This window comes from Amblyomma maculatum, chromosome 7 (genome assembly GCF_055883805.1).
Source record: "Amblyomma maculatum isolate TAMU_Amacu chromosome 7, ASM5588380v1, whole genome shotgun sequence".
NCBI lineage: Eukaryota > Metazoa > Arthropoda > Arachnida > Ixodida > Ixodidae > Amblyomma > Amblyomma maculatum.
Genome location: NC_139350.1, coordinates 56,593,102 through 56,611,070, shown reverse-complemented (window position 1 = coordinate 56,611,070; position 17,969 = coordinate 56,593,102). Strand labels below are relative to the sequence as shown.

The window sequence follows — 17,969 nt, the reverse complement described above, 5'->3', positions numbered from 1 at the left end:
CTGACCTTAGGGAATGTCTTCTGTATGCTGCATGAATGTGTCTATTAAGCAACTGCTCCTTATATTAAAGTCACACGGGATTCGTATCTATCCCCTGTAGCAAGTTTGCTAGAAGCCCTTACTTTCCTCTAAATTTTTGTAGACAAGAAGAAGGCTATAGGTTTTAAAAATGCCAACGTCTCCAGGCATGACAGTCTCAGCCCAAAGGAGCAAAATCAATCTATGAGAAAGTATGTATATGCTAATCTGTTTTCAATCGACTCACACATCTTAGAATCTATATGAAATTCTTGTAGACCCCTATGAAAATATACTCTGCAAATTGAAGTACCTAAACTTGAGATTTTTCTGTTGCTACATTCGACGACTGAGAAAATGGGAGCAGTAAATTTCGCCCCACTAGTGTATTGTAATCTCGGATGCTCTTCTGTGCTGCCTATGCAGGTAGTCGTATTATACAGGCTGACCGAAATAAGCAACCTGAAGTATCACGTCCTTCATAAGCGGTAATTATTATAATGGCCAAGTGGCTGGCAGAATTGGAAATTGGATACCTAATAATAAATCTAATGTATGTATGTATGTATGTATGTGTGTATGTATGTATGTATGTATGTATGTATGTATGTATGTATGTATGTATGTATGTATGTATGTATGTATGTATGTATGTATGTATGTATGTATGTATGTATGTATGTATGTATGTATGTATGTATGTATGTATGTATGTATGTATGTATGTATGTATGTATGTATGTATGTATGTATGTATGTATGTATGTATGTATGTATGTATGTATGTATGTATGTATGTATGTATGTATGTATGTATGTATGTATGTATGTATGTATGTTAATATCGCTTTCTGCATACAGAAATATTTAGGCTGCCGTTCGCGGAAAGCAGCGGACGGCGGCTCGTATGCCGCCAACCTTGACCAATGTAAATTAGTTTTTCCGCTAGCTGCCGGTCTGGACCCCTGGCTAGTTTACGTATAGTCATCTCTTGACTTAACTGCGTGCGGCTGTTCGGCTTTTAACAGCGTCAACCAAAGTTCTTGATGATTTTTGCCATCGTGTTAGTTTCTCATGGGCTAGCTGTGCGCGTTTTTTTTTTTTTTTTTATTCAGTCCGTAGTTTCAATCCTACTTTCCGGACCGGCTCCCACCAGAAAGACGGTGGTCCTACCGAATAGGAGCGTACAGCGCGCGAAGTACTTATGCTCCGCTGTTCGACGGTACAGTATTATGGTCACTTTGATAGGCTGTTGTTAGTGGGCCCTATAGCAGCCAAAACGGTTTTCCTGCACTGACTCTCCGGGGGATGTCAAATGACACCTTCGGATGATAGCTTTACAGCTTTTAGGAAGCACGTGACCATATGGAGTTCTGTTCATTACCTGGAACGATCGATAGGACTCAGTAGTTGTACTGCGCAAATTGCACATTTGAGGCGGAGTTTAAGTGCCCCCGGATTTTCGTCATTATATTATTAGAACTGCCAGAATGCATCGAAGTAGATGTAAACGAACATTTTAAGTTCACGCGCCTTTGTAATCTTTACTTGTATCCTGCTACCTAATTTCAGGTCATCCCACTGTTTTTGATAATACAAACTACCAAGTCCCGTAGAATTGATGGCATATACTTTAGATTGCCCCAGAAAATTCCTCTTGGACACTACAGCGCGTTTATAACGTGAGCTTATAGTCTTAAGTGTTTCCCGCTAAATCGTTTGCATTACTCAAACAAAGAAATAAAATTCAATTAATCAAACCCTTCACATATTTCCAGTATTCTCCAAATAAATAAAAATAATATTATTGTAAACATCAGATTTCATAGAAAAAATACCCTCCTAACTGGCTGCCAGTACATTTTCTTTAAAAGAAGAAAATCAGACTTGTCCTACTGAATAAAAAACAACTGAAACGAGAAGTGGATAAAAAATTCTCGTGTTTGGAACACGAATTGACTTTCGCGCAGCGAATAACTAATTCATAATGTATAACTTTGTTGTTTATTTGAGTGCTGGTGCATTCAGAGCATTATATTGGATAAAATCAAACTTTAATTAAATGAGCGGAGTCAAATTATTTAAACAATGGTGCCGGCTTCCAGCTTAAGCAACCGTAGGCTGAAGTCCCCCAATGGAAAATATTGGCGCCCCCTGTTCTTCAATGTCTATGTAAACTGCGCTCTTATTCAAGCTGAACCAATACAATATACATAGTCTACGCCGACGATGCTACGGTGCTTTTCTCGTGAAGCAATGCTGCAAGCCTATCTCAATCACAAATTTGCTTTCGTTAAGATGCCTGCATAGTGGCAAGGCACTGGTTCAAAATTAGCACCGTGCAAACTAAAGCTATTTTATCTCAAGCAAGAAAGAAAAGCATACATTTCGAATCCGCTATTGCCTGTTTTGCAAGAATTGAATTTCTCGATTCTGCGTACGCACCAGATGTGTTGGTCAGCAATATGTCGCACTTACCACACAAACTTTCTTCCTGTAAAGCTTGCGCAAGTGGTTGGAGTACTTCACATTTAAAACCTTCGACGTGTTGGGTATTCTTTTATGTAGAGTAAAAAGAGTTTCAGTCACTGACCAAGTCAATATGAAAAAAGAAGACGTTTCGGAACCCCTACGGGTTCCTTGATCACAATGAGGCGGACAAGGCGAGGGAATGGAAATTTAAAGGCGAAGCTGGTGACGTAATGATTGTGAATGTGGTGACGTAATGATTATTCACAATCATTACGTCACCAGCTTCGCCTTTAAATTTCCATTCTCTCGCCTTGTCCGCCTCATTGTGATCAAGGAACCCGTAGGGGTTCCGAAACGTCTTCTTTTTTCATATTGACTTGGTCAGTGACTGAAACTCTTTTTACTCAACTACCATGCCTGACCAGACGAACTTTCGTCGAACCCTTGACTATTCTTTTATGTAATGCCATCTTACATAGTCGTATATACTACTGTTCTATCGTGTAGAACCTGGTCTTCGCCACCAAAATAAATCAGTTATGCCACCTTCAAGAAAATGTGATTCGTTCAATCCGTAACGCTCCTTCTGGTATTCGTACCACATCTCTCTTTCATGCTGTGTGTTAAACTTCCGGCTGTCGTTATCCTATAGTAATAAAAAAAAACAGAAAAAAAATCAACAGTCATATAGGCCGTCTTTCGCGCCTGCAGTCTATAAAAAGGTCATGCAGACCTATGGAATCGAGTTACGCCAAACGCACGTGATTTCGCACCTAAACTATCACGCGATAGTTCTTTATGGAGGTGTTAAGTCTGGTGCCATACCATTTCGCTTCCCATTTAGCATTCATGTGCTAGTTAAGTTGGAGGCTGGTTTGAGATCTGGATCCGAACCGACGACACATGTACAGTCTTTGTCAAAAGAGTGTAGAGGCCGGGGGGTCTACTTGTGAGCAGCACGTCGTGCGAGTAATGCATATCTAGGGTTCCGAATCTCTTGATGGAAAGATTTTTTGTCCTGCCCTCTCCAGTGGGAAGGACCTCCACTGATGCTAAATCATCGCCACTACATACTGCTCAGAAGTAGACCCCCTGGGCTATACACTTTTGACAAAGGCTGTATCTCCGATTCATCATCATCAGTCTGACTATACCCACTGCAGGGCGAAGACACCTCCCATATTTCTCCACTTAATCCGGTTCTGTGCTAGCTGCATCCAGTTGGCCGCTGTGAACTACTTAACCTCATCCGCCCACCTAACTTTCTGCCGCCCCCTGCTACGCTTTCCTTCCCTCGGAATCCAGTTTGTTACCCTCAGCGACCATCGGTTATCCTCTCTTCGCACTACATGTCCTGCCCATGCCCATTTCTTCTTCTTAATTTCCACTGGAATGTCAGTAACGAGTTATTCCTCTGACCCACTCTGCACGCTTTCTACCTCCTAATGTTACCCTTACTATTTTTCATTCCATAGCCCTCTGCGTTTCCCTCAGCTTAAGTAGAACCCTCTCGGTTAGCCTCCAGGTTTCAGCCCCATAGGTGAGTACAGGCAAGATGCAACTGTTGTATACTTTCCTCTTGAGCGATACCGGTAAGCTGCTAGTCATAATCTGCGAGTGCTTGCCAAATGCGCTCCATCCCAAACTAAGTCTTGTTGTTATTTCCTTTTCATAGTACGGATTGCATGCCGTTGATTGTAAGTGTAGGTATCCACCGAGAATTGAGACGGATACTGCTCCTTCTTTGCCCGAAAACCAACTTTCGCCTGGGTATCGTACCGCATCCACCAGTTTGATGTGGGTCGCGGCACCATCGGTAGCGTTGGCTTGGCGGCTCCGTGGCTCGGCGGACGACATCAGTGGTCCCAGCAAAGAGGAGGCATCGACTAAACAAAACAAATATTTAATACAACATCATCAAGGAACGGGCACAGAAGCTGACTCCGGGAGAAAACTGACGCGCTCACCTCCCAAGTAGTCTCTGTCGCAGCGGGGTCTGCCGCTGCTTTTTATACGCTTGTGAGTACAGAGGGAAAGGGAGAAACTTCGTGTCTGAACCATCTAAACAATACGAGATGACTCAATCGTCGGTGGCGCGACATAATATCCTAAACCTGCCGCAGACGGGCGACGGCGGCGCTCTCTCCCTCGAGCGCCAGGCTTGGCCAGCGCTTGAACACACACGCACGCACACAAACTAGGCACGTGTGTCTGACAAGTCAGGGCATGTTCGCGGGAGCAAGCGTTCGCGGCCGGCTGGACGGCGCTGAAATGGCCGAAACGTTGGCTGTTCTGTCTGATGCTACGTTATGGCCGTGTCAGCTGTCGCACTTGTCGGTAGCGAAACGTAACAGACTGCCCCGCCGGGGGAGGGAGATCCCGAAGGGCAGGGGACTGCATCCACTATCCGGAGGGATTGGGATGTTGCGGCTAGCCGGGGTCGTCCGGCTCTGCTTCTCTTGAGCCCAGTCAGCCAGAAGACTTCCTTGGCACGTTCTGGTTCTAAAGGCGCTCTGCAAATTGTCTTCGGGAGAGTTTTCCGACGCACCCGCAATGACACAACCACACTAAAAATTCACCCAAACACGGCACAAACTTCCACTAGGTTATGCCAGACTATTTCCCTCTTATGCCCCCATCTATATAAAGGGCAACTCAGCAGCACTTGGAACGCGTCCACAAATTTGAAAATCGCATTTTCAAAAAAAAAAAAAAAAAGAAAACCACTTCAAACAAAGATAATCAATACAAATGTTCAAAATTCTGTCAGGAAGAAAAACACCAACAAGTGAAAACAGGCTTCTTCTCACGTTAGGGGCTCAGATTTAAGCCATCGGCGTTACCGTTGCGAGGACCCTTTCACTGAAGCTCCGACTGTCCGTTCCCGAAACAACCTACCCCTCCTGTTTCTATGCAAAGAAACATACGAGCACGAGTCACTCGCTTTTCGGAACGACATATCCCTCTCCTTACGGGTTGCGCACCAGTCAAGCATTTTCTTTGCACGGGCGCATTTGTGCCGCTGGGATAGTTCTTTTATTTTCGCAATTGCTTGCGTTTCCTCTCCTTACGATGGCAGCATTATTTCTCGCGCCTGCCTTTCCGCGTTTTCCGTCGGCAGCACTTGAATACTAGCTTTCTGCTTTGTTTTGACGCCATCTCTGACAAGCTAGCGGTAACCGGAGCTGGTAGGGCACCGGCGTCGCGTCTGCCTCGCGGCCAGCAGCGCATGTCTCACTTTCAGTCAAGTCTGAACAACAACAACCGCTGACGTCAGTACCGCTGCTAGCAATTTGATCTGGCGGCTGGCCGCTCGCCACTCAATGTGTCGCCTCGCTCAGCGCTAACACGGGCACGATCAAGCTCCTTCGACAGCTGGGGCGCTTCGGATTGCGAGAGGGCCGTGTGTGCCGCAGCCGCGTTCGCGCTGGGGTTGCTACTCTCGTGAATATAACCTAGTGTGGTATCGGGGCACGAACGATGCTGACTCTGCTCTGGTCGCTCGCTGTCGCCTTCGCAAGTCTCGCTCTCTACAGCAGACGCGCACTCATCGTGGGTTTGTCCTGGCTGATCGCAACTCGTGGGCTGCGCAGTTTCCCTGATCGGCACTTCGTTTTTCGGTGTGCCCTGCTCTACCACACAGTCGATTTCGGAAGCCGCAAATATGTCGTCTCCTAGCTCTTCTCCATCTCCGCCACGCTCTACACAAGCTTCTGCTTTTGTCTCGAGAGGTGGTTCACTTACCGATAGTTCCCCACACTCATTGGATGGAACCGTATCACATACAGCTACGTGGGTCGGCGTGCAGTTCACCTCGCTTAACGGCGTCACTACGGACTTCTCGCCGTTGGAGCCGGAGCTAACCGTCTCAGCCAGCGGCTCGACCAAGGTAACCGATACTGGTCTGTTTGAGGCTCGGTCGGCTTGCTACTGCGGTCACGTTGCTCGGCCACTTCCCCAAGCTGTGTCTCACACTCCGGAGCAAGTTCGATTTCCTCCGAAACTTCTGCACTATTTAGCCATTCGTTTACAGCGGCTTTCAACTGATAATCCAAATCAAAGTACGACTTGGTACAGTTTTTCTCGCACTCATACCTCTTCCGAAGATCTAGAGGTTGCAGCCGATATTTTACCAGTCATGACTCTTTGAGCTCATCGTAGTTTTTCAATCGTTCGCCTAACAAGCGCTTGTTTTTTGCGACGCTTCAGCAGGAAGAAGAGCTACCAATCTCTGTGCCCTATCTCGTTCGAAGCGCTTCCTTCTGCAGACACTCTCGAAGTCTGCCAAATACTCTGCCATATCCTCGGCGATGAGGAACGGTTGCAGACCATCTCGCAGTTTCGAACCGTTACATGAATGACATTGAAAGCTTTAAGCCTTTCCACGCTCATTCGAGCTGCTGAAATCTCCAGCTGCATCAGTTTCGTTACACGGTCCTCTTTCTCGAGACGTTGCCGATGTCCACGTTCCTCTTTCTCTTGACGTTCTTCAATGATCTCAAGGCTTTCCGAAAGCTTGTCATCTTCAGCTTCCAACGCAAGAATAGCCTTTAACACTTTTGGTTTTCTGAGTTTGTCTGACAAATTCAGACCCAAATTCTTCGCAAGCTCCAGCAATTTCAGTTTGCGCAACGACTTCAAATCCAAATCCATCGCTGTTCTGAGTGCTGCCTTCTCTACTGGTCACTGTTGCCTTGCTGCAATTAACCCAGCAACTACAACACAATTACCAGCTCTGTTTTCTACCTAACAGAAGCCTGGCAAAATTCAGTAGAAGAAAGTCCCGCACTCACCAAACCTCGCAGCCAAGAATCCAGCGCAGTCGTTCCGCAGCAGGCAACCAGTCACCACACAGTGCTCTTTGCACTGGTCCCGGTTTTCCGCTGAGCTGCTTGTTGCACGGGTCACACCTAGGACATCTCAGCTCTTCCCACCAGATGTTGCACCTCGGTCAGGCCTGGCTCATCTCACCGACTACGGTCACGGCTTGGTCGTCCCATCGCAGGTCACCAGTTGTTGGACGACGGTCTCGCTTGACTCGTCCCACCGCTGCTTACCAGTTGTTATAATTTGGCTTGCGCCTGGATATCGTACCGCTGCCATCAATTGTTAGATGTGGATCACGGCCCCATCGGTAGCGTTGGCCTGGCGGCTCCGTGGTTCAGCCGAAGGCATCAGCGGTCCCAGCAAAGACAAGGTGTCGACGAAACAAAACAAACGTTTAATACAACATCATGAAGGAACGGGCAGAGAAGCTGTCGACCCGGAGAAAATACTGACACGCTCACACAGCTGATGTCTGGCGTCGTCTCTGCGACGCCTCCCAAGTAGTCTCTGTCGCAGCTGAGTCTTCCGCTGTTTTTTATACGCTTGTCAGTTCAGAGGGAAAGGGAGAAACTTCGTGTCTGAACAAGACGAGATGACTCAATCGTCGGTGGCGCGACAGGATCTCCTCCACCTCCTGCAGACGGGCGAGGGCGACGCTCTCTCCCTCGAGCGCCGGGCTTGGCCAGTGTTTGCACACGCACGCACACACACTAGGTAGGTGTGTCTGACAAGTCAGAGCATGTTCGCGGGAGCAACCGTTGGCGGCCGGCCTGATGGCGCTGAAATGGTCGAAACGTTGGCTGCTTTGCCTGATGCCACGTTGTGGCCGCGTCAGCTGTCGCACTTGTCGGTGGCGAAACGTAACAGTTTGCACTTTGTCCGGAAGCGGGCAGATGCCGTTGGTGTCCAAGTGATGGCCGAGAAACTTTAGGGCTGGTTGTCTGAAATCGCTCTTTTCTGTGTTGATAACAATGCCGTTTGCCGAAAGGCGTTGGAAACGTAGGCGCAGGTGTTCCAGGTGTTCTTCGGGGGATGAACTTGCACGAGAATGTTATCCACGCAGGCGAACACGATAGGTAGGCCATGTACGACGGAGTCGATGAAACTCTGAGCGGTTTGTGCAGCATTGCGAAGCCCGAATGGCATTCTTAAGAATTCAAACAGTCCGAATAGTGTTGCGATTGCTGTTTTGGGGATGTCTTCTTCTGCTACCATGGTTTGGTGCTAGGCCAGAACAAGGTGTATTTTAGAGAAGATGGTTGCACTCCCCGTGGTCTCCAGTCTCCTGACTTCTTAGGGACAAAATGTAGTGGAGGTGCCCAGCTGCTGGAGGAGGGTCTGATGATGCCAAGTTCCAACATGTACTCGAATTCTGCGCGGGCCACTTTGAGTTTGTCAGGAGCTAGGCGTCGTGGGCGTGAGAAGACTGGTGATCCTGATGTTATAATATGGTGCTGAACGTCCTGACACACAGGTTGAGTCCAATCCGGGGTTCACGTTAGCTTGGGGAACGCATAAATCAGGGCTGCGAACTGCTCTTTGGCATCTGTAGCACATGAAGGTGCTGCTTCAGTAGTTGCGCGTGCTGCGATGCCGTGAATGAAGAGTTTAGTTGCGGAAGTAGGCCCTTTCGCTTGACGTCGACGAGGAGTCCGTGCTTGGTCGGAAAGTCGGCGCCGATGATAGCACAACCAACGTCAGCGACCAAAAACACCCACCGGAAGACTCTTCGAAGCCCCAGGTTGAGCGTCAAAGAGCGCTGCCTGTACACAGGGATGCGAGTTCCGTTCGGTGCTTGGAGGTAGGAAATTGCAGCGGGAACGCGCTCAGCTTTTGTAGCTGGGAGAATGCTCACTTGGGCCCGGTGTCAATGAGAAATTTTTGTCCGGTGGTTCAGTCAAAGACGTGGAACAGGCGACACTTTCCTTGGCACTGACCGCTCGTCGCCGCTAGTGGTCGGCCTGCAGGTTTTCCACCCAGGTGCAAGGCAAGAGGCAATTACGAACGTTGGCGCCGAAACGGCGATGATAGTAGCATGTTGTGGGGCCTCCGGGTTTACTTCGTTCCCGTTCTCCACGCCGGCGAGGCGTTCAGGACCGACGACGTTGGCGTCGGGGCGGGCGGTTTTGAGACTACACTTGCCGCGATGAGTTGCTCGAGCCGTAAACAAAGGCGGTCAACTTTGAAGTGGCGGCGGGATGAGGCGGCTGGGGAGTGGTGACAGGAGCGGCCAACAGCGAAGCTTGTGTGGACTTGTTGACGGCAGCGACGCTGAGATGTGGTGTGGCCACCTCCATCACTTTGTCAGCTAGCGCAGCCAACGATGTCAAGTCCATGGTTGCGGCAGTGGCAAACACTATTTGCACGTTAGATGGAAGGAAAAGTTCGCGCAACACAGCATTGTCCAAGGTTTGAGCGCTCGTCCCAAGAATAAGCTGCGTCATCCGTCGCAAAGGCTCCTCCGCGGAGAGCAGCTGCTGAATTCTTGCCCTCTCCGATGCGGCTGTTCTTCGTAGTAGTGCTGTTATAGGGGTGTGCCGAGAGACTGGTGCTGAACGAGGCGAGGATATCGGCCACCTCTTCCGCCGCTGTTGATGGCAATGCACTCACCACGTGATGGAACTTTTGTTTCTGGGATGTAGTTCTGCCGAGCTGAAATTGTGATTCCGCTTGTATGAACCACACAGACGAGTTGCGTTCCCAATACAGTGGGAGGCGAACTACAGAAGAGACTGCTCCTCCGGGCTCGTCGGGCATTGCCTGGCTGGTGCTAGGAGTCAGTGCCTGATTATGCTCCATGGCAGTTGCATGGATTTGCGTCTTCGTTACAGTGGGGAAAGGCGGACAACCTACGTTAATTAGTTGCGTAAAGGTCGGGCCACCTATTGTAGGGCGCTGTGATCCCCGGAGAAAGGACGCGACACCGGAAACGAGCCCACTCTGACTGTTTATTCTCCGTGTGTCTCAGTGAGAGTCGAGGGGCGGCGGAGAGCCCGCGAGGGCGTGCCACCGCTGCAAGGGTGAGAACGAGAGAGAAGGAAGGGCGCACTGGCGCGCGCGGTGCTGTCGGCGGGGCTGCTCATGGCCACGGTCACGGGATAGCCAGTCACACACAGCTCATATTGCGGCGCCGAACTCCGAGCAAGAATAAGCAGGAACCGAGCCGCTGCAGGTACTTATCTTTTGAACCTCTAAACCTGCCTGGACGCCTAAAAATAGCGCTGTTACAGGAAAAAAAGTCATTTAAGTTGAAAAAAGCTTTCCAGCTCTTGATATTTGTTGATTTTTTGCTTTTTAATGATCACGCTTCACCTTGTTATCATGAAAGCATTTCTAAATATATAGTGGGCCCTATTAAGCGAAAAACTCACATATCCATTACTATCCCACCTGCCACTTATGGCTACATATAGATTAAGCTAGTTAAAGTCAATGGGCTAGCTATATATCGCATTTTTACCACTTTTATGTCCTGAATGCCATATTCTATTCAACAAGCTGCACATATCGCGTGTTCAAATGACTGAAGTCACGTCAGCGTGTCTGGCTTCATTAGGAGGGCAAATCTTAAATCCTTGGCGAAGGAAATAAATACTTTAGAACAAGTACCACGCTCAAGATTACTTCATAGCATGCTATTGTAAACCCCTCGATCCAGTTCAGCATTCATTAAAGGCTAACAGATGTAAAAGCAACTATCAAACGGAAACTGCGTCAATGGGATTAACCTGAACGTGCGAATCGTCTTTGTCCGTTTATAATGGTAATTCGAGTTCTTTACAGGTGGCTGCAGCTCATCGTGCAAGGAAAGCTTATCAGGGTACTGGAGTCTGCATACCAATTTTCAGAAATAAAAGTAGATAATTGTAATAAAGTGCAATGCGCCCCTTATGGGGCTCTTTTCTCGTTATGCAAGCATTTTGAACCCACATTATCTGTATTGATATTCGCACTGAACCTAGAATTTAGAACAGTTTGGAATGTGGGGGAAACTGAATAGGGTAAAATATTTAAGTGCAGAAGTGAATACTTCTTGGCTTATTTCTTGGCAAATTCTCTTGAACTTTTGTTCAGTCACGGTGCTGTGTCCCACTCGCTCGTATTGGTGGATGCTTCTTCGCTGTGGCGCTCATTCTCTACGGTCTTGCTCAAAGGACGTAAAGCGAAAAGATTTCTCGCCTCAAGCATTCTTATTTTTTATTTTTTTGCTGGTGGCGCCTTGATGGCTTAAGTGGGGGACACCGGTGGAAATTAGATTTCCCGCCCTCTCTGCCCTTCAGGGCACTTCGTCTCGTCTAACGGTCCCAAGAGATAATCAGAAGCTGAGGATAAGAACTCAGTTTCTATGCCCTCCAGCGGTGCGAAAGAAGGAATTCGGGTTCCATGCTCCTGTCAAGTGCTCTTGTCTACTTCCGCTCTGTTCCGCTCTTGTCTACGTTCACTTGGTGAATTTGTGGAGCCGAAGCTTCAAGGTTTGGAATGAAATTAGAACCGGAGCACAAAGGAGGTGTGGGTGGAGAGAAGAAGACACTCACACACGCACACTCTCAGCGTTTACGATATTACGTTCAGTATGCTGCACCAGAAGGTCGAAGAAGGGCCCCTAAAGCTACGGAACACAGTGGCAAACCGTAAAACACGCACTTTCCAAATGAACGCCATGACAGTGGCATTGTCCCTATGTCATTAGACCCCTACACTGTTTCAGTGTCGCGGGACAGATTCGAGGTGTTTGTTGCTCAGCTGATATTTCGGAGACGAAAAAGGGGCCATGTCCGCCTACCGGAGTTTCCAACGAGTAGCTGCATCTGACTGCTCTGAATCGTACAAGTTTTCTTGTTGAACTGCTTAGGTACCTCCTGCCTAAAAGTGAATTGGCCACCCTTTAAAACCCCCTTCGGATTCTACGTGATCTTATGCTAATGCACACGAAATGAGGTATTTCGTATTAACGGCCTTTATCTGGTTACATTAACGCCACCACTCAACCTGTAGCAGCAATGGGAGCTCAAGAACGTTCCTAGCTTTCCCTCTGATAAGCTTGACGGCGCAAAATTGAGAAATAATCGAGGCGACGAAAAAAAAAATTTCGCTGCTCCGCTTCTTTTTTAAACCGAAAGTTTAGGCATAAATATTTTCGTAGTCGGTAATTGTCATTTGCAGTGTCCCTCTGGTCTAGATGCCATCCCTCAGTCAGAAATTGCTTTATGAACTACACTAGCAATAGCTTCTTTCAGTTCCTAAATTTAACTACATACTAAAGGTAACGAATTCCGAACGCAGTAGGAACAATTTCATTTTCCACAGCTTGGAGTTCTAAATCGCTAAAATTAACGTATTAAGAAGACACACTAAATGTAAAAAGGCTTATTTTCAACCATTGTCAGTAATGAAATGAGCACTGCAGAAAAGCAGAAAGGAAAATAGCGGAGCAACAGATGCACATCGCATGGCTACGTTGTGAGATGCACCTTCGGAGAGAAAAAAAAGCGCAACGTGAATCGTACAAAACGCTTCATGAGGAAAGCACGAAAAAAAAAAAAATACCCCGGACAAAATGTCTAACTCTACGAATAGATTACTGATGTCCTTTCGGCGGAGTTTTACGCCGAGTGTGCTTCCGTTTTAATCAAAGGGCGGGAGTAAATATGCGCCCGTAACGAAATTATGGGACCAGATTAAGCGGAAAAGCGCGTGTCTGTGGGAACGTTAGGGCTAGCCTACCTCCTTTTTCACTGGAAAACATCTCTCCTCCTTTCATTCTCGAAGCACAGAAATACCACCAACGTTTCAATCGTCGTCATTGATGACCAAACGGCAGCAGGACTTCATTTCGTCTTCCACAGACCACAATGGGCACTACTGAACACATCAATGGTAGCCTCTCAAAGCTATGGGAGTTCTTAGGAATTTGTCCCAGTTTTACTGATCAGTGCCTAGAATCATTTTTTGTTTGTATAATCTATTGCACAGAAACCTATAATTCGGCCGAGATCACGGACAAAAATTATTATCAGTCTCGGCGAAGCGTCACACGATTGTATTATATTATCCTGCCTACACACTGTTTCTAATCGTTGGCGCCTAATGTGACCTTTTTGCAACGCCACCTGACGGCGTCAAAAAAGAAGCCAAGTTATGAAAGCACTAGCGACTTTAAACAAGGAACTTCTTCGAAACTTCAAAATAAAAGCCTTCTATGCGGTGCACCTGCCTCATTACTCGAGGTTTTTAAGTTGAAGACACTTTAGTGGGCAAATAATCTCGTGTACGAGATGCCATCTGTACACTGCGTGACTTGTATCCCTGGATATGAAGTGGAACAGGAGCCTGCAGAAGGCCGTTGAAGCATGGACAGCCAAACTGCCATGGTAGATGAGAAACAAAAATCGCAGCTCGGCCGCTTTTGTGCACTACTCTGCAATACCTTCAGAGAAGTTGCTTAAGAACACCTTGCAATTCAATAGTAAGCATTAGATTGCCGTCTATAGTGAAATTGTGAAATTTTTAATTATTAGGGATCTTGAATCTCCAGAGGGTTTTGCTTGCGGCGAACTCGTCCACAGACACGTAGCTGGATGACCAGTGTAGTTTGAAGGATCATCAGCGGGAGGTCGTCACTACCCGCCGTATAAAATCAGTGCTGTCATTATTGCTCCGTTTTTTTATTTATTTACAGATGAAGCTGCCTTTGGTCTCAGAGGAGTGCATGGATACTGAGAAAGGGAGGAATAAGCACCACAATACACAACTAGACAGCCTATTTTAAAACAGCAGGTGGTAGCTGTCGCAAAGAACCATTAAGTTTATTTTATATCTAAACTGCGCCCGCTAAGAGAAAGTATATGCCACTCTCGGCTAGACATCACTGCAATAATATTAAAGGGTCTGTGCGACATCTCATACCTGCAGTATGAATAATGAAGGAAAGAGGGGCTGCTAGCAGCTATACGAACGCACTTAGGCACAATTTTCTGCCTGTAGACTAATGAGGTGGTCACATTTTTATTAAGGTCTTAATGAATTCAGTGATAAGATAGGGCATTGCTGTGAAGAGGAAAAGTTGACATCTTAACTCTTAAATATGAATCTCATGGCGACACTAACTAAGGTTTAGCTTTGGCATTCACAAGATGAGGTGTCCGCACAATTGACGCGTATTCAAGAAGTGCTTGGAGCGACCAGGGGCGTTATAAATTATTAGCGTTCTTTAGATGACTCTTTTACAGGTTTTCTTAAACAAGCTACTATTTGAAAAGATTTTCTGCATATAAAGCCAGCATGTTTATACTGCCTAAAATTAGAGCAGGTACTGAACCAATGAGCCTGCATCCACGGACGCTTTCAAGTCTGTTCCGGATTACTATAGATAAATTAGAAGGTACATTCTTTACTATTAAACACCACTTTCACGTTTTTCTAAATGTAGTAAACGCTTATCTTCTTATTGCCAGTGTAAACATTAGAAAACATAATCGTCTGGTTACAGATGAAGTTTAACGGGGGTTTTAGCAAGAACATGCATGACATCAATGATGAAATTAAAGATTAGAGCGGTTTAACGCTGATGAATCGACTGTGGAACGAAACGTTTGGCGCGGCCGAGCATCGCACCAAACACAACCTGCCTCTGTTGAACGTATCAGAGTTCATCAGCGTTGCCGGTGCGCTTATTTGCTGGGATACCGCTACCTTCCTCCTCCTCCTATCTGTAGCGAGCGCGGCGGCGGGACACCTGTTGCTCTTGCGCAACTGGTTGCATGGTAACGGTGCATGAGCAGTAGTGGCCTCTGCTGCCCGGCTCCGCAAAATGAGCTTCTACTAGCCTAGTGTAGCTTTCGCTACAAAATGAAAGCGGTCCGAAAATAAAACACTGTGGAACATTATACGAAATGTGGACTAAGCATGATTCTATTGATTGTAGCTAAGAGCCGCAGTCCCGTGGTGCACATATATAGGATCCACCCAAGCAATTTACCGCCATAAAGGCCTGCAAGAAAGGTACGAAGTTCAGAGAGCGGCTTTCTGCCGTATGCCTTCTCAAGAGCGTTACAATAAGGATCCAATATTGTGGGTCCAATAAGGATTCAATAAACGGGTCCAATTAATTGCGTGACGTTAGAACACCCTGTATCAAAATCATTCTGATGCTGCGAGGGGACATCATTGCTAGTTGGATACTGCAAAGTGTGTTTGAGAAAAATATAATCTAGCAGGCTGTAGCTGGCAGGTATCAGTGCAATTCGGTCTCTAAATATATATTCCTTGATTCGCAACTAGGAATAATATTATCGGCCTTCCAAATTCCCCGTATGTTTCTGAAATCGAGTGATTTCTGAAATGCTAACGTTTAATAAAGTCCGCACCTTTTTTAATACCTCACTAAAGGCATGTTGGGAACCCTGTCCTGACCAGCTGTTTTATTAACGTCTATGGTGAGAGGTTATGGAATTTAGAACATTTCATTTCGATGTTTCGGAAGCTACTGGCCCAAAATACCGGGAAAAGAAAGGATCTATGTCAGTATCAATGAAAAGCATTGATTTGGAATAACTGCTGATGGCATCTCAGATTGTTGTGACAGCGAAGTAGGACTCACGAAGATGAGTGAACACGATCTGGGAGAAGATTTTTTTTTTTTCTTTTTCGAACCTTGGACGCGTTTCTCTGACCAAGACCAACAATATGCTGCGATAAAAGTATCTAGCTCCACACATTATACGTTCGAGTTTGTCTCTAATGTACGTAGCTTAAGAAGTCCTAGCTGTTTTCCAAGGGGCGTCATTGTCGACGAAATCGTTTTATGTGAGAGATGATATTTATTATCGCTCTTTTATTTCATCCATACTAGCATTGTGCCTAACGCACTTGCTGGGTACAAACAATGAACAATATGCATTGAGAAACAAAATATCACAGATATTTCCAATAACACGTTCTGACGACTAATGTTAACCGAAACATGAATTAACCGAAGGAATCCGCGAGCATAAAAAGGTCATGCGTAAAATTCTGAGCAAGTGCCCCGCCTCTACACAGATGGAAGTTACTGGCAAAATGAGGGAGTGGGGGGGGGGGGGGGGTGGGGGGAGGAGGGGGGGAACGGCACTCTTCTCACAAGGTAACAAAATTCAAGATGGCGACTACAAATGTACACTCTGTAAAAAAAAATAAAGCGCAGACCAAATGGATTTATTTTTTTATTCATCTCTGATCAGGCTTATCGGGTTAGAGTTTCTGCGCCGTGATGCCGCGCCACCGCCGACGTTTACTCTCGGTGGGCCGTTTACATATGTTAGCGACCCTCTTATTTCGTATCGTCGTCAGTTTCGGCCTAGGTAGCGGCCATAGAGTTCCTTACACTACCTAGAGGGAAAGCTGAGGGCGCTGCACTTCAGCCACCATGGGCGCGCTAAGAATCATGGGCCGGTGTGCTACTTGTTGCGGGACAGTCGGGTTTTCTGGGTACGTGGAGTGGCGTTACTGCGATGTTTCTTTTTCGTCATCATCATCATCTGAAGGTGCGTACATAGACCGCGAAAGCCATAGTAGCGAAGGCGCAAAAGCAGACGTCGTCAATAAATGTTTTCTGTTTCCCGAAATTCCACTAAAAACTTTCTTAAGTGATTGTACAGCCATAAATATTTTCATAACGTTTTTTTTTTATTTCAAAGTTTGGCGTATTAGGTGCGAAATATTGATATTTGTGCTGCTGAAAACTAAGCCAATAGGAGAAAGAGCCATCGCTTCTATTGGATAAATCTCACACTGACATGCTGTTTCTCTCTCTTTTTGCATTTTATAGTCACAATATTTAATCTTAGGACATTATTTCCGGTAGAACAACGTTTATCTTTGCATTAGTTTTGGCCAAAAGTTGTAGTTCTGCACTCGGTAGCTCTCCGGCCCATTGATGCTTTGAGCGCCCATGGTGGCTGAAACTGGCCGTCTGTAAACTCCATGTAAACTCCCATAGACGGAAACACAGCTTTCCCTCTAGGTAAGAGTAAGAAACTCTATGGTAGCGGCCATCGGCATTTTAGCGAGCGACGGAGGGTGTCATACGACACCCTCCGTCAGCCAGTGGTCATGTGCTCTTGTGGTCAAGTGGGACTCGACTGGATAGGACTGTCCAGTATTGCTTGGCGCGGTGCGTGATATGGACGGGTTGCGGAAAGAAATGGGGGAGTGGGGCTGGAATCGTCTTTTCTGAACAGCACGAAAATTTGAAGCTGACACTGAAGTTAGGGTGATTAGGAAGAGATACCTCAAGTTACTATCTTTCTAGTGGGAATCAAGAAGAAGAAATGGGCATGGGCGGGACATGTAGTGCGAAGAGAGGATAACCGATGGTCGCTTAGGGTAACAAACTGGATTCCAAGGGAAGGAAAGCGTAGCAGGGGGCGGCAGAAAGTTAGGTGGGCGGATGAGGTTAAGAAGTTCGCAGGGGTAAAGTGGATGCAGCTAGCAGAGAACTGGGTTAATACAGAAATATGGGAAAGCCTTTCGCCCTGCAGTGGGTGTGTAGTCAGGCTGCTGCTACTGCTGCTGCTGCTGCTGCTGCTGGTGATGATGATGATGATGATGATGATGGTGGTGATGATGATGATGATGATGGTGATGGTGATTATGATGATGATAGGGTGGTTGCT

General features: G+C 46.7%; 1 protein-coding gene and 1 pseudogene across 1 annotated transcript in view; both read right to left on the bottom strand.

Moving 5' to 3' along the window:
• Nucleotides 1-17,969, bottom strand: part of LOC146183305 (tachykinin-like peptides receptor 86C) — a 358,172-nt gene that overhangs the window by 176,019 nt on the left and 164,184 nt on the right. The gene's annotated exons all lie outside the window — the stretch shown is intronic.
• LOC146183306 (uncharacterized) lies at nt 9,137-10,116 on the bottom strand (annotated as a pseudogene).